Source organism: Diorhabda sublineata, chromosome 4, assembly GCF_026230105.1.
Source record: "Diorhabda sublineata isolate icDioSubl1.1 chromosome 4, icDioSubl1.1, whole genome shotgun sequence".
NCBI classification, from domain to species: domain Eukaryota; kingdom Metazoa; phylum Arthropoda; class Insecta; order Coleoptera; family Chrysomelidae; genus Diorhabda; species Diorhabda sublineata.
The window spans coordinates 12,700,589-12,714,035 of NC_079477.1; positions in this window are offsets into that span (position 1 = coordinate 12,700,589).

Here is a 13,447-nt window from a genome sequence, read left to right on the forward strand (position 1 = left end):
GAAGTTTCTTCATTGCAAATTACAAATTTTATCTATCAGCTGTTTCTAAAGCCACTAAAACCAAATTTTGAAAAAATAGATATTTCCATAACAATTTTTTGGCATGGTGAATGAGTATTGGATCGACATGCGCTCAAATTTATTTTGTATAATTTGTATTTAATTACTGAGTATTTCTTCTACCTTCAGTCTTCTTTTCAAATTCAAATTCTTCCAGAACAAGAGTGTCTGATAGTAGATATGGTGATAAGTTTCTGTAGCTGAGGGTCGTGTCAAGGAAAAAACATTAATATAGATGATTCAATTACACTTTCATTAATTTTACTACTACTTTGTTCAGTATTGGTACAGAGTACATTAATAAAATAACAGTACACTTCCGTTAGCTTATAGTGAGGGAAATTTTATTTTAATCATTTTATATAGGATATATTGTTTCTACAAAAAAATTTATTCAATGACTATAAGATACATCCATCCCTTACCCAGGAGCAACACTGTAAATCTATACCAAAATAAACATCTATATACATTATAAGAATCTGAAAATGTTATGAAGATCATATAATTTGAACTTCAATATTTAGAAGCCTGTATTTGAAAAGTTTAATTATCTGCAGACTACTTATTGCATATTTCTAAAAACAAATTATTATCTCGCTTTATTTGTCAATCCTGTATGTCACTGTATATAACTTGAATTAGTACTTGCTCATCTTTATGGATCAGATAATCGAAACAGTTTAATTAGCGAGGTGTAGTATCAGTTGAGATGCATCTAGTAGCAAGAGTCAAGAGTCTTCTTCTTTTCTAATATAAACCCAGTAGGCCGGTGGCTGACAGCGTGTCGGGGTGTGCGACAGCTGTGCGCCGCGCGATTGTCTCAGGATGATTGATGATCTAGGACGGCTGTGAGCTCGGCCACCCTTGACTCTCTCTTTTCTCTCTGTCGGACTCGGGGTTCTACTTCGGTTCACTATACTTACTATACAACCAACCTCTGTATGTATATATTCTATACTTTGTAAATACAGGAACGTATTCCAATATGAATCCACTTTAACGTTATTTTCTATAAAATAGTCAATAAATTCGAAAATATAATTTATATGAGTGACAGTTATAAATATATCACTTATCATTAAATACAGAAAACATTATCTGTGTGTGTATTTCCTGGATGAACGATATACTTTCAAGCTCTTTTCATCATCCATTCAAAAATCTTCCATTTCTCCATTAAATGCAGTATACTATTTTAACTTCATCTGTTCTGATTCTCTGCAAATGTGAACTTTCAAGCCAATGCCCTTCCTGCTATTAATAGCCGACAGACTGACAGAGAAATGACTCTAAAATCGGTTGCTTTCTGATAAAATTCAGGCTTCTGAAGCCTATGATGTCATTTGGATATACTTAATGTCCAAACAAAAATAACCAAACAGAAAAATCCCCGAAAAATATTATAACATCTGAATCGGGTGTTATATAAGACCTTCATTCGAAATTTCAATAATAAGCAAGAATGAATATTTTTATTCAGAATTTAATTATCCTATACTGAATTAAGCTAAAACCTATTTGAATATTTTCTCCATTGGTGACTCGACTCAGCGTACATAATGAAATAGCTAGAAAAATGAATTTGGAGCTTGTCGCATCAAAGTGACACTATTATTGCTTAAGAACGATTTATTTAAGAAGTTCTAAGCCTTGCATTTACGGCATTAGCGTAGCCTTATGAAGCGGTTGTTATAAATTTGTCTAGCACCAGCATTATATTTAGCATTTCCAAATCTTCTGATCGAAAGAAGAAGAGGTGTTATTTATTCGATTAATCTGTCAAGTTTTCTTATTAATTTTTGTTTCGTCTTTAATCATGATTGAACTATAAAATTGTAAAGAAAAAATTATGTAACATCATCATAATGATTTGCAAAATAAAAATAATATAATATTGTGGAGTCACAGCCCACGTCAACTGATAGCGCTGCTCATAGCTTATTAGAGTGAAAACTAAAGAAGACATGGTGAGTGGCTCCATATTTTAGGTAATATTGGAACTATGAACTGGATGTATTTGTGAGAAGAAGTTAGCTATTACGAGTCACTTTGGAAAGTTCTGTTGAAGCATAGTAAAAGTATATAAAGCCAAAAGCTCATTGTAGAAGGAAAGATTCGAATATTGATGATATATGGAAGGGGTAGAAGATAATCCGAGTAGTAAAAAGTGAGGTAATTGTTAATGGTGTTTTATTTAGTTTAATAATGGTGGTTTAACGAAGTACTAATAATATAACTTGTACAATTTTATCAACGAACCTTAAACCAAGAAACAGTAATAAAGAATGAATCCTTCAGACATGACCGTTTTTAATAAATTTTAAAAATTATATTGGTTTTCCAAATTGACACAATTTCACACATCTAAATGAGCTATACCTGATTGAATTTATAGTAATGCAATATTTGAAAGGCTATTCCTATTTTCTAGATATATCAAAACGACAGGTTGAGGGAAAGAAAGTGAAAATGTGATGAGGATTCTAATATCTTCACAGACACTAAGCATCAAATCCAAATGAATGTCCTTCGTATGCGAACGTGAAAAATTGGACCGTGAGATTCAAAAGGGGTAAATTTTCCAATGAAGATGATGACCGATCAGAAAGGCCAGTTTCTGTGTCAGGCCCCGAAAATATCGATGCAGTTCATGACATGATTTTATCAGACCATCGAATTAGGCTAAAACGGATATCTGAGGAACTGAATATTTCATACGAATGCGTTCATCATATAGTTCACGTCAATTTAGAAATGAAAAAAATTGCTGCAAAATGGATCCCCAAATGTTTGAATGTTGACCAAAAGCGTTCAAGTGTAGAAGCATCGCATTCGATCTGTGTTCGATTTGATGTAGACTACTTAATTGTTACTATGGATGAGACTTGGGTACATTTCTACGATCCAGAAACAAAGAAATAATCGATGGAATGGCGACACTCTGGTTCTCCAAGACCTAAGAAGATAGACTAATAAGATGAAAAGTATGTGTTCAGAGAGGCAACTTGTTGGCGAGTAGTAGTATGGCAAAATTCAATAATTAATCATAAAATCAACAATACCACCTCATATTTCATAACACCTCAACATATGATGGTGGAATACTTGGTAATCTTCAATTGATATAAATCCTGACCTGCTTCCGCCCTTATTTCCTTCAACATTGAAATGTTTCTTAGTATCCTTGAGATCTGCCCGAAGTTTCTATAGGTCCAGAATCAACAAAAGCTTGCTGATTACTTATGTAAACAATTATCGGTCCCGTAAATAAGATAAACAACTTAATCATTAATTAAACTTTGTAATAGACAACTTCCATTTTGCACATACCGAGCATGTAGAACATAATCAAATCTTTTTTATTCATTGACAATATTTCTTTCTATATTCTTACTATTCACGAGTAAAAAGAAAAAGTATTCCCATTAAACTTCAAGACATAAAAGTATGGGAAAGAAATTAGCTGAGAGAAATTGTCGAACTTCAGAATGTTGACAAAAAATGTACTACATAGATGAGACGTGGATTGATCAGTGACGTACGGTGAAAAAAAAAAGTATGTGGAAATGGGAAGGAAAGCAAACGTCTGGAAACGTAGTTTCTAGATAGTTAAACATATAGTTAGCAAAATAGAATTTCAATTAGACGATGAGCTGAAATACACATTGCATCAATCTTGCGATAATCGTGACAAGATTGATACTATAGCAATATTTAAAAAGTATTTTGAAGGAATTGTTCAAACTTTAAGGACTAGTCATAGATAATAACGAATATTGAAGCCGATAGTTTGAAATATTCCCAGAATAATGATGAACTTCAGTTCAGAAATAGTTAATTGAACATCCGTTATATTGCTAATAGTTTAACGACGTACCTAGAGCAAATTACAGAAGTAAAAGTTTTATATCATGTTCAAATATGCCTAGAAACGAAGGAGTGCATCGAATATGTTCTAAAGGAAGAGAAAAACCACCAAATCTGTAACAATCATGAATATCAAAAAAAATAAGCTTACATCTCGGGTTGTGGCAAATCTAAATCTGTCGTTAGTTTCATAATTATATTATTAATGATAATGAGACTCTGTGATAATTCTAAAAATTCATTCATTATTTCGACAATTTGAGAGAACACATTATGAGATAATATCCACAAATACTTTTGAATTCATTCTTCTCTGACTTTTGAACAATCCTCAATCTGCAAAAGTTGCCGAATTCATGTCATTGGAAAACGAGTGATAAGCTCGTCTTCAGCCGTGTCATGAAGATTTCATAATTTTTATTTTTATATCTTTTGTTTATTATTGAAAATTTTCATCTTTTCATTTGCTTTTTGGTTGTTTCATTTTGTTTCGCAATTCCTAATTTTTACACCAAACCTCTATATCATTTTTTAAAAGATCTTCTTAAGAAAAATATTCTGCAAATCTATTTTCACTAAGTAATAGGAGAAGCCTTTTATCTAAGCTGTGTCAACATTTTTATCTCCTTTCATATCACCATCATTTTCTACTTAATATCCACAAATACTTTTGAATTCATTCTTATTTGATTGTTGATAATCCTTGACCTGTAAAAGTTGCCGATCAAAGCTATTCATGTCGTTGGAAAATGACTGAGTGATCAACCCCTCTTCAGCCATGCTATAAATGTTTCATCATTTTTATTTTTACATCTTTGGTTTATTATTAATAATTTTCATCTTTTCATTTGCTTTTTTGTTTTTTCACTTTTTTTCGTAATTCCTGATTTTCATACCAAACCTCTATACCATTTTTGAATAAATCTTCTTAAGGAGAAAATTCTGCAATTTTATTTTCACTATCTCCCATTTATGACCAAAAAATCTATAATTTTTCTATTCCTTGTTATTACATTTTCCTTGTTTTATAATCCCTAATTTTATTATATGGATATTGGGAACATTCTACAAAATTTACGATAATAATTTTATTCTAGATCAAACGGAGTGAATTTTTTCTCAAAGAATTTTTAAACTCAGGTGTAAGACATACGTGTACCTCAAGCGACGGGCCAGCATTGATAAAATGACGACGAGACTAGCGTTTATTCGAGATTCCGTGACGTCACTTGTTCGTTTCCCTCTTCTTACTGATAGGGATGATATATGACGACGACTGGAAGATCGCGCAGCGGCCATCACTCAAATCAATTCGTCCTATTAGTGAGTGGTATTACAGTTTAAATCAGTTGATGTATATGGCGCAATCAGTAGGATTACACGGTTGAAACATTCAAGAAACGATTTGTAATTGTGGTATACACCCATAAATCATTATATGTGATTTTTATATAAAGGATTCAGCAGCCTTTTGTAGAAAATTTGATAATTTAATGAATATAAAACACAAACATATTATTTCACTGTTCGTTATAAATCACTGACCAAGCGAGAACGTTTAGCGAGAGAATTGAGATTTTGCGTTATTTGCGCACTTACTAAATCTGAATATCTTATGAAAAGTATATAACTTGAATAAAAATTTATGTATTTAATTCACATAATTCTGCATTTAGTTAAAAAATACCTTGAGATTATTCCTAAACAAGATAAGTGAAACAGTTTAAAAACCAAATCAGTCCAATTCTTAAAAAGCAGCTTAAAAATCGCAACACATTCAAAACCATAAACACCTTAGTCATCCTTAGTAATTCTTACATAGTTATTTGGGATAATAAATAATCTGGATGGCATTGTTGATATTATTGGCATTTCTATTATGCAATTTCGAATGGGGTAGTTTGACGACTCAAAATAAAACTACCCAAAAGTTTTTTAAAATTCCAGCCTTTCGATCTTTTATTTGATCTTTATCAAGGCTAAAAACAAATAAATCTGGATGCCCTTACCAGACAAGAACCATGATCACTAATTAAAGGTATCATAGCACGATCATAAGTAGATAGAATATTGATAGATATCTTCATTCCATTCAGAAATGAAAAATAAGATATCAGTTCTATAACAATATCATCCAGTTACACCATACAATTGTTAAAATAGACAAACACAAAAGAAATGACAGAAATGCAAAATATAACTCTAGATGAACATATAAATTTAAAGACGACAGTTTATAGGGCTCCGTACTTGGCACCATACTTGAAGACATAATAGTACCATACAATAGACTTATCAATAAGAAAATATATCTTGTAAAGATTATTATACTGAACAATACAAACGTCATACAAAAAAGGCCAGAAAAAATTACATAGTACATAGAATAGAGAGCTAGAGAACAAGAAGCTTTAATAGTTATAGCGGCGATATAAGTACCAAAAAAACTCTCTCAAAACACATTACTACATTAAACATTCGAACGGATCTGAAGAAATTTATATTTTGTGAAAACAAATATTTTCACATGATCTGCAGTATAAAATTTCAATTGTATCGAAAACTAGGGATAAAACCATCATAATAATAATACTAACTGTAGATTTATTAAATTATTATTAAAATGCACTTCGTCTTCAATCATTAAAATACCTTTATTGTCTGCGAGTACTCAGTCTTTGTGTGAGACAAATTTGAGAATATATAATAAACAGGAAATATATCTCAAATTCAAATATTAGAATACCACATTTCAATAGCTATATGAATATAATCACTAGATTCAGCAATCAAAATTTCTCTCCCAACTTATAGATATAGGTCTTCAACTGAGTTTTTTCAAAAATTGGAAAATAGGATGGAAGTACTGTTACGGATTGATAACATCGCAGATCTTTCGTATCTACTGAAATTGTTCATTATCATCTTACTGAGCGTGTATGTGATCCAAGAGAAATATTAGCGTGCAAAAGTTAACTAAAAATTAAATTTTGTGTTATAATCAGCATTTAGTTAGTTTAGAGAGGAAAGAATAATTTATGTTGAGTTTTTATTGTGAATCTCAGAACACATTACCACTTTTTGGAGTACTATAGTTGACTATATTTAGGATATAATAAGACTACTAATATTTTCAATAAAATCACCAGTTTGTAGTCAAATAAAAAAACAGAGTTGTTGACCTCGTCGCGTTTTGGTGTTAGTTTGTATATAGTAGAGTTTCTCAGTTATATTTATTATACAAGATTATTCGCTTTCTGTCGCACGTAATACATATACAACATGTCGTTTTTAATAATTTTTTGACAAAATTATTTTTGTCTTAAAAAAACTTGGAATCCAAAATGGATAAATGGATAGAAAAAAAGAAAACTTAGCGATGAAAATTATTGTTATCGCAGTCAGACTAACGAGCCCGGGTGCAGTACAAATAAATATTTCTCCGTGAATAAAGATAATTTCATCGCAAGTATAGTGGAGACTTCATAAAATTTGGGTTTACCTCTACAACGGAAAATAAACAAAGTGTCTGAGTGTCTCGTATGTGGTTATGACAGTTCTATGCTTCCGAGCAAACTCCAACATTACTTGATTACTAAACAATCTTTGCTGTCATCAAAGGATAAAAGCTACTTTCAGAAATTATTATTTTTAAGATTAAAACTAGGTTTTTGAAAAGCAATTTAGTGTGTCTCGGTTAGCTTCCTATGAAATGGCTGAATTAATTGCTTTCAAATTAAAATCTCATAGTTTGACTGAAGATATTATATGCAAGTACCGAATGAGAGAATTTTACTTTCAAATGAAGGTATTAAATTTTTGTGTAATTTTGTGTAATTTTTCAAATGAGTATAACATATCATATTATAGTTCTTTCAATTCAAGAGTCACTTTACACACTTGTTCTTTCAAATTTTTTTTCGTAAAATAAACAATGGTAAAATGGAATCAATTGCGCTTTTATTTTGAAAAATCATAAATCTGAATATTGAAATTCAACAATCATTCGTTGATGCGTTATTTAATATAAAAATAACGTGTACTTAAATGGATGTTTTATTTGAAATAATCCCATTATTTCAACATACAATTATTGTTGGAGACAGCTCCTCTCCTTAATAAATCCATCGTAGTCTTCACAGAAATACATAATAGATAGTCTTCATACATTTCTTCTGTTCCGCATGGCGGTACATCAGTTATCTAGGGTAAAGTAATTACATGATTAGTGGAACTATGGAATTAGGTAACAATTTACTTAGAATGATAAACAAAATATACTTACATTTACTACATGGTGAAATCGTTCTAAAGTTAAGCTCAATTTGTATCTGCAAGGTTCAAAACGATCTCATATTTCACCACGATAACAACAAAGGCCGCTTGACATGATGCAAGGCAAGATCAATTTAATGGACGAATATTGCAGGTCACTTATCATTATACAACTCCTTTGTCATCGCGTCATGATTGCCAATAATGAAAATTCCATACGAAAAAGTAAACATTCCCTAACCTTAAATTTCATTCAATATTTTGTGATCGGTTTAAAAATGAAAATAGCAAGGTAAAGTGAATAAGAAAGAGTGCATCACTCGCAATAATTATATCCTGCTGCTGCCTTGCTTTTTCAGTCTCAAGGACAGAGATAGCACCTAGGAGATAGTGGGACATGCCCTGGAATTAGATGAGAAAACACAAATTTATTCGAGAATGGATGAAGAAACACTTGAAAAACTCCTAATGAAAAGGAAACATAAGATAACTAAAATATCGTTGGCCGGAAACGTAATATCAGCAGATTAGAAACTCATTTCTCTCTAGAATTGCAACTTGCACCAAACCGATAATGTCGAAGTGTGTGATCTCGTACTTTCTCTGAAATTTCCACTAATTTATCATTCTTAGGAATAAATTTGACAATTACTAATATTCAATTAAAGCAAGTGAAGAATTCAGTGATTTGTTAGAAGATACATCACTGACAAATACTTTCAATTGCATGTAATTGACGATATTCTTTCTTTTCCTGGAAAGTATCATTGTCTGTTAGAAGAATCCTTCTTTTATTCTCAACCTCCTATTTACTAGCTCATGTCTTTATTATGCCGGATTTACGGCTAAATGATATAAATGATACTAAAAATGTACTGGTAAAAAATAGAAAACAATTATATTCTTTCTATTAAAATAAACTGTTTCCAGGTTATTTGAGAATCAAATAAAAAAAAAATTTATTTATGTTATTTTCTTTTTTAAATTTCATTGTTGTTGGTAAACTTTATCCATTTTCAAGTTTTTTCTAGATGGAATTCAGTCATCTTTGAGAACCCTTCATTTAAATGAATGAAGGTTTTGATTATTATAGTTCATTTTTTCAAATATATCTTATGGAATTAACATTAATACAAAAAATGAATAAAAACATATTGGAAAATAAATCGAAATGAATATACGAAATTAAAAAGCTAAAAAAAATAAAATTTATAAATAATCTTCGTAACAATTTTCAATGAACGTTAGCGTCATCTAGCAAGTAACCAGCGTAAGTTTTAGTTTCATGTTATTGCCTTCAGAGAGCGGTACACATATTTCACATAGGAATCTTGAAAGTAACGATCCACAAAACGTTTGTATCTTATACCACAGATCAACTATATTTAGATCGTTCACGATAATGCTTTTTGAGTTAACCAAATTGACTTGTTAACTTTGAATTTTATTAACGGCGTATACTACTACCCAACTAATAATATCATATATTATCATGTTTTTACTCATAATATTTCTCAAAGTTGTAAAGTATCATAAAAAAAGAAATTTTGAGAACTATTATAAGAAAAATATGGAGAGAAATATATTGTAAGAGTACTTATTTGCTTACTCCAGTGAAATGTAGACTAATTGGATTTAAATTGTAATTTGATATTCCTTTAGTTATAACAAAAACTTAAAAAAATGTTTTACCATTTAAAAAATAAGGTGAAAATATTTACTCTTAAATAGAATTGTATATGAAAATAGCCAATTTTTACTTATTGAATGATATGGGCTGATTTCAATAAATCTAGATTTGGGAACAAATGCATGTCATTAATAGATTTTTATGTGATACAAAACATTTGTTGAAAGGTATTTTAGAACTTGATTACCAACACTATTAAACAAGATTAATTTACCACTTAGCTCTTGATTTTTATAGATTAAGCAAAAATCATTCCAGCTGTTCTTTTTATGTACTGATAAATTGAAGATTTCTTAATTTTCGTACAAAACTCAACTTTAGCAACTGGTTGTCTATCTGCATGACAGTAGTAATCAGTGTCAGTGCTGTCGTTAAAATTTCATTAACTGTACGTAACAATAACAGAAAAATGGTTCCTTCGACAAAAACACACAACATAACCATTGAACAAATAATTGGTTATGGAGATTATACACCCACACAAAATAGAAAAAAGTAGCTGTCAATGCAGTAAGTTAAGATACTTTGACTTCGACAAACTTATGTCCTGATGATATTGTATAAACTCCTCAATTCAGATGATTAAAAAAGACGATTCACGATTTCGATTAAATTAGTCACCCATGAGATGTTGATTAACGTTAGAAGCATTTCGTTACCAGGTTGGAATGTAGCCAGGATGTGTGCGGCGCAAATCCTACATTGATATTTATGTATTTTGGCTTTTTAATATTATGTAGATATAATCATAAATACTTATTAGGTTCATGTTAATTTCTGTGATAAATCTAGAATATTTCCAAAACAGTTTATGAAGGTATAGAACAATCACAGTCGAATGACCCACCCTGTATTAAAAAAATGCGCACTCAAATATACGAATTGACGTTTCCAATAGGTATCCCCAAAATGCCCTGATTTATTTATTAATTATTATTATTTGGCTGTTTCACACCGTATTTTGGAATTAAATGTAGAATTAACGTATTAACAACCTTAACCACGTCGCTCTTGATAACGGCCCTAAAGTGGCAATACAACTTTACAAATGCGTCTGGTATTTTATTTTTCTACATCTCCTAGTAGAAATTTTATTCTTCCCTCCCACTCTATATTTTGTGATATGTCTTGAAGCTGGTAACACTGGTAACGTCGTTTTGTGATAAGGCACTTACTGCCAGGCGCTATTCTTCAATTATTGTTATACATACCCACATACTGAATACACTGTTTACACCACCACTACACCAGCACTACACAATTACACTGTTTGACGCGCGTTTCGATAACCTTCATTCTCTGAAGACGATAACTTGGTCACCGAAACACGCGTCAGATAGTGTAATTGTGAGTGTTGGTGTATTGATGGTCCAATCAGTGTATTCAGTATGAATATCGTCAACGGTTCTACAAATTACAGCTCACACATACACACACAAAAACGTGTGTGCGCGCGCGCGCGAAGAAGTGCCTGTCACCACCATTCTGACAGGTCCCCATCCTTGTCCGCGTCGCGATTTCACGCTTAGGCTCCTTCCTCTTTCATAAGTTCAATGGAAGATTTGAGAGGTCTTTTTTTGTTATGATTTAGCCTGTTGTTTTCGCGATTTTTTGGTCGTCGTAATGTGTGTATGTTTGTGTTATCCCGGGTAAACCCTTTCCAACATTCCTCGGCGAGACAAGATCTAATCCTATTGGTCCTTCGCCTTGACACTGTTTATAATGTACGGAGCTTCCGTCGGGGGGTGTCCTCTTTTGGGTTTGCGCGGAAAACCTAGGATCTTGGAATTTTTTTTGGTTAAGGCTCTTTGTATTTTCTGTATTATTATGTTTTTGTGTTTTTTGGTGTGTGGTTTTGTGTTTTGTATATTTTTTGTGTACTTGATATTTTTCACTAACGTAACTTAACTTCTATCGATCCAGTTGTCTTCTTGGTCTTCCGTGTTTCCTACAATCATATCTGGTGTATTTGATGAGATCCCTGAATTCCTCATTAGAAGGTGTTGCCTGAATAGCTTCTCTGCCTGTCGTCCATAATATCCAATACTTTTTGCGCTCCCGTTTATCTGTATTATTCATCGCTTCTTGTTGTACAGTGAACTGTCAATGCTTGTCTTAACGTTACGTTCTGTTGGGCCTGTGGCTTTTTTCTTTTTCATTTGTACGTGTGTTCCCATGCAACCGAGGCATAGTACGACCTTCATCCAACGTTGCGCCTAGGTATTTGGCATTTTTCGTCTACTGGATTTCTTCGTCGTTGTTTTTATATTCCAGTCTGATCGGTGGCTCGTTCTTTTCTTGTAGATCGGCTTGGCTTTTCTGGCAGTGTACTTTTGCTTTCCATATTTTATACCATTCATCTATCTCGTTTGCCGCCTTTTGTAGTGTTTTCGTGATGGTTCTCACTTTCATGTACTTCGTTGCTATTGCGATATCTTCGTCGCCCTATTTTGGGATGTCCGTACATATTATACAACACAATGCAGCTTTCATCTTAAACTTACTCTCTTTGAGGTACGTAGTACGAAGATTTATAAGCGGTTTTCTGTATCCTACCACTTTTATCTTGTGAAACAACCGCTCGTGCTACACTCGATCGAAACCTTGGCTTATAACTAGGAAAATTACTCATTAGATTTTTCTCGTTGAAATATTGAGTAGTAGATTCTACTGGTCCCAATATTTGCTTTTTGTGCTATAGTTTCTCATAAACTGCTTTGCTTCTAGTGTGTTCAAAACTCTTGTTTATTCTTTCAAAATCCTCAGTATTCCTCTCTGAGATTTCAATAACGAAAGCTAGAAAACTAATCAGTTCATAGTTTTTCGGAAACGAGAGATCTTTTTCGGGTATTCTCAGCATATTTGGATAGGAAGTATTTCATCCTCAACATGCCGTTTATGATATTCGAAAGGTATGCCACACTGGCATTTTTTTCAATGACCTAATAGAAATTCCGAAAATTCTTGGAGCTTTTCTTGCGAACATGAGTAGTTCTATCAGTGTTGCGAATCCTACGGTTGTTTGATATTCCTCGTCTTGGCATTTGTTAATGTTTTCTTCTATCATGTCTGAGAAATCCATGTCTTCGTTGGGTTGTTTAGTGTAAACTGAGGTTCCTTGGTGTTTTTCAGTGCCATCGCGTGGCTTTCGTGAATTGGCATCAGTGATTCACTTTCTTCTTTGCGGTTTTTCGAAATGTTCCATATACCGAATTTATGCAGATATAATACGTTTATCCTTCTGTTCCATTCTGTTTTCTCCTCTTTTTTCTTCCTGGTTTTGCGTCCTTTCGACTCTTCCAGCTTTTAGATTTTTGTCTCCAATAATCTTTTTAGATCGTCGTTTATATTTTGTAATCTGCTATATTTGTCTGCTTCGATCACTGTGGAAATTTCTTCTATCGCTTCTTCGAAGAAACAGACCAGCGTTTTCTTACTGGTTATTTCCGTAATCGTCCTAACAGCTGCCCTAGCCTCGAAATTTTACTAGGACTTGGCATTTAAATGTCCTTAATTATGATTTTTTCCCTTTAGAGTGAACCTCTAACACGT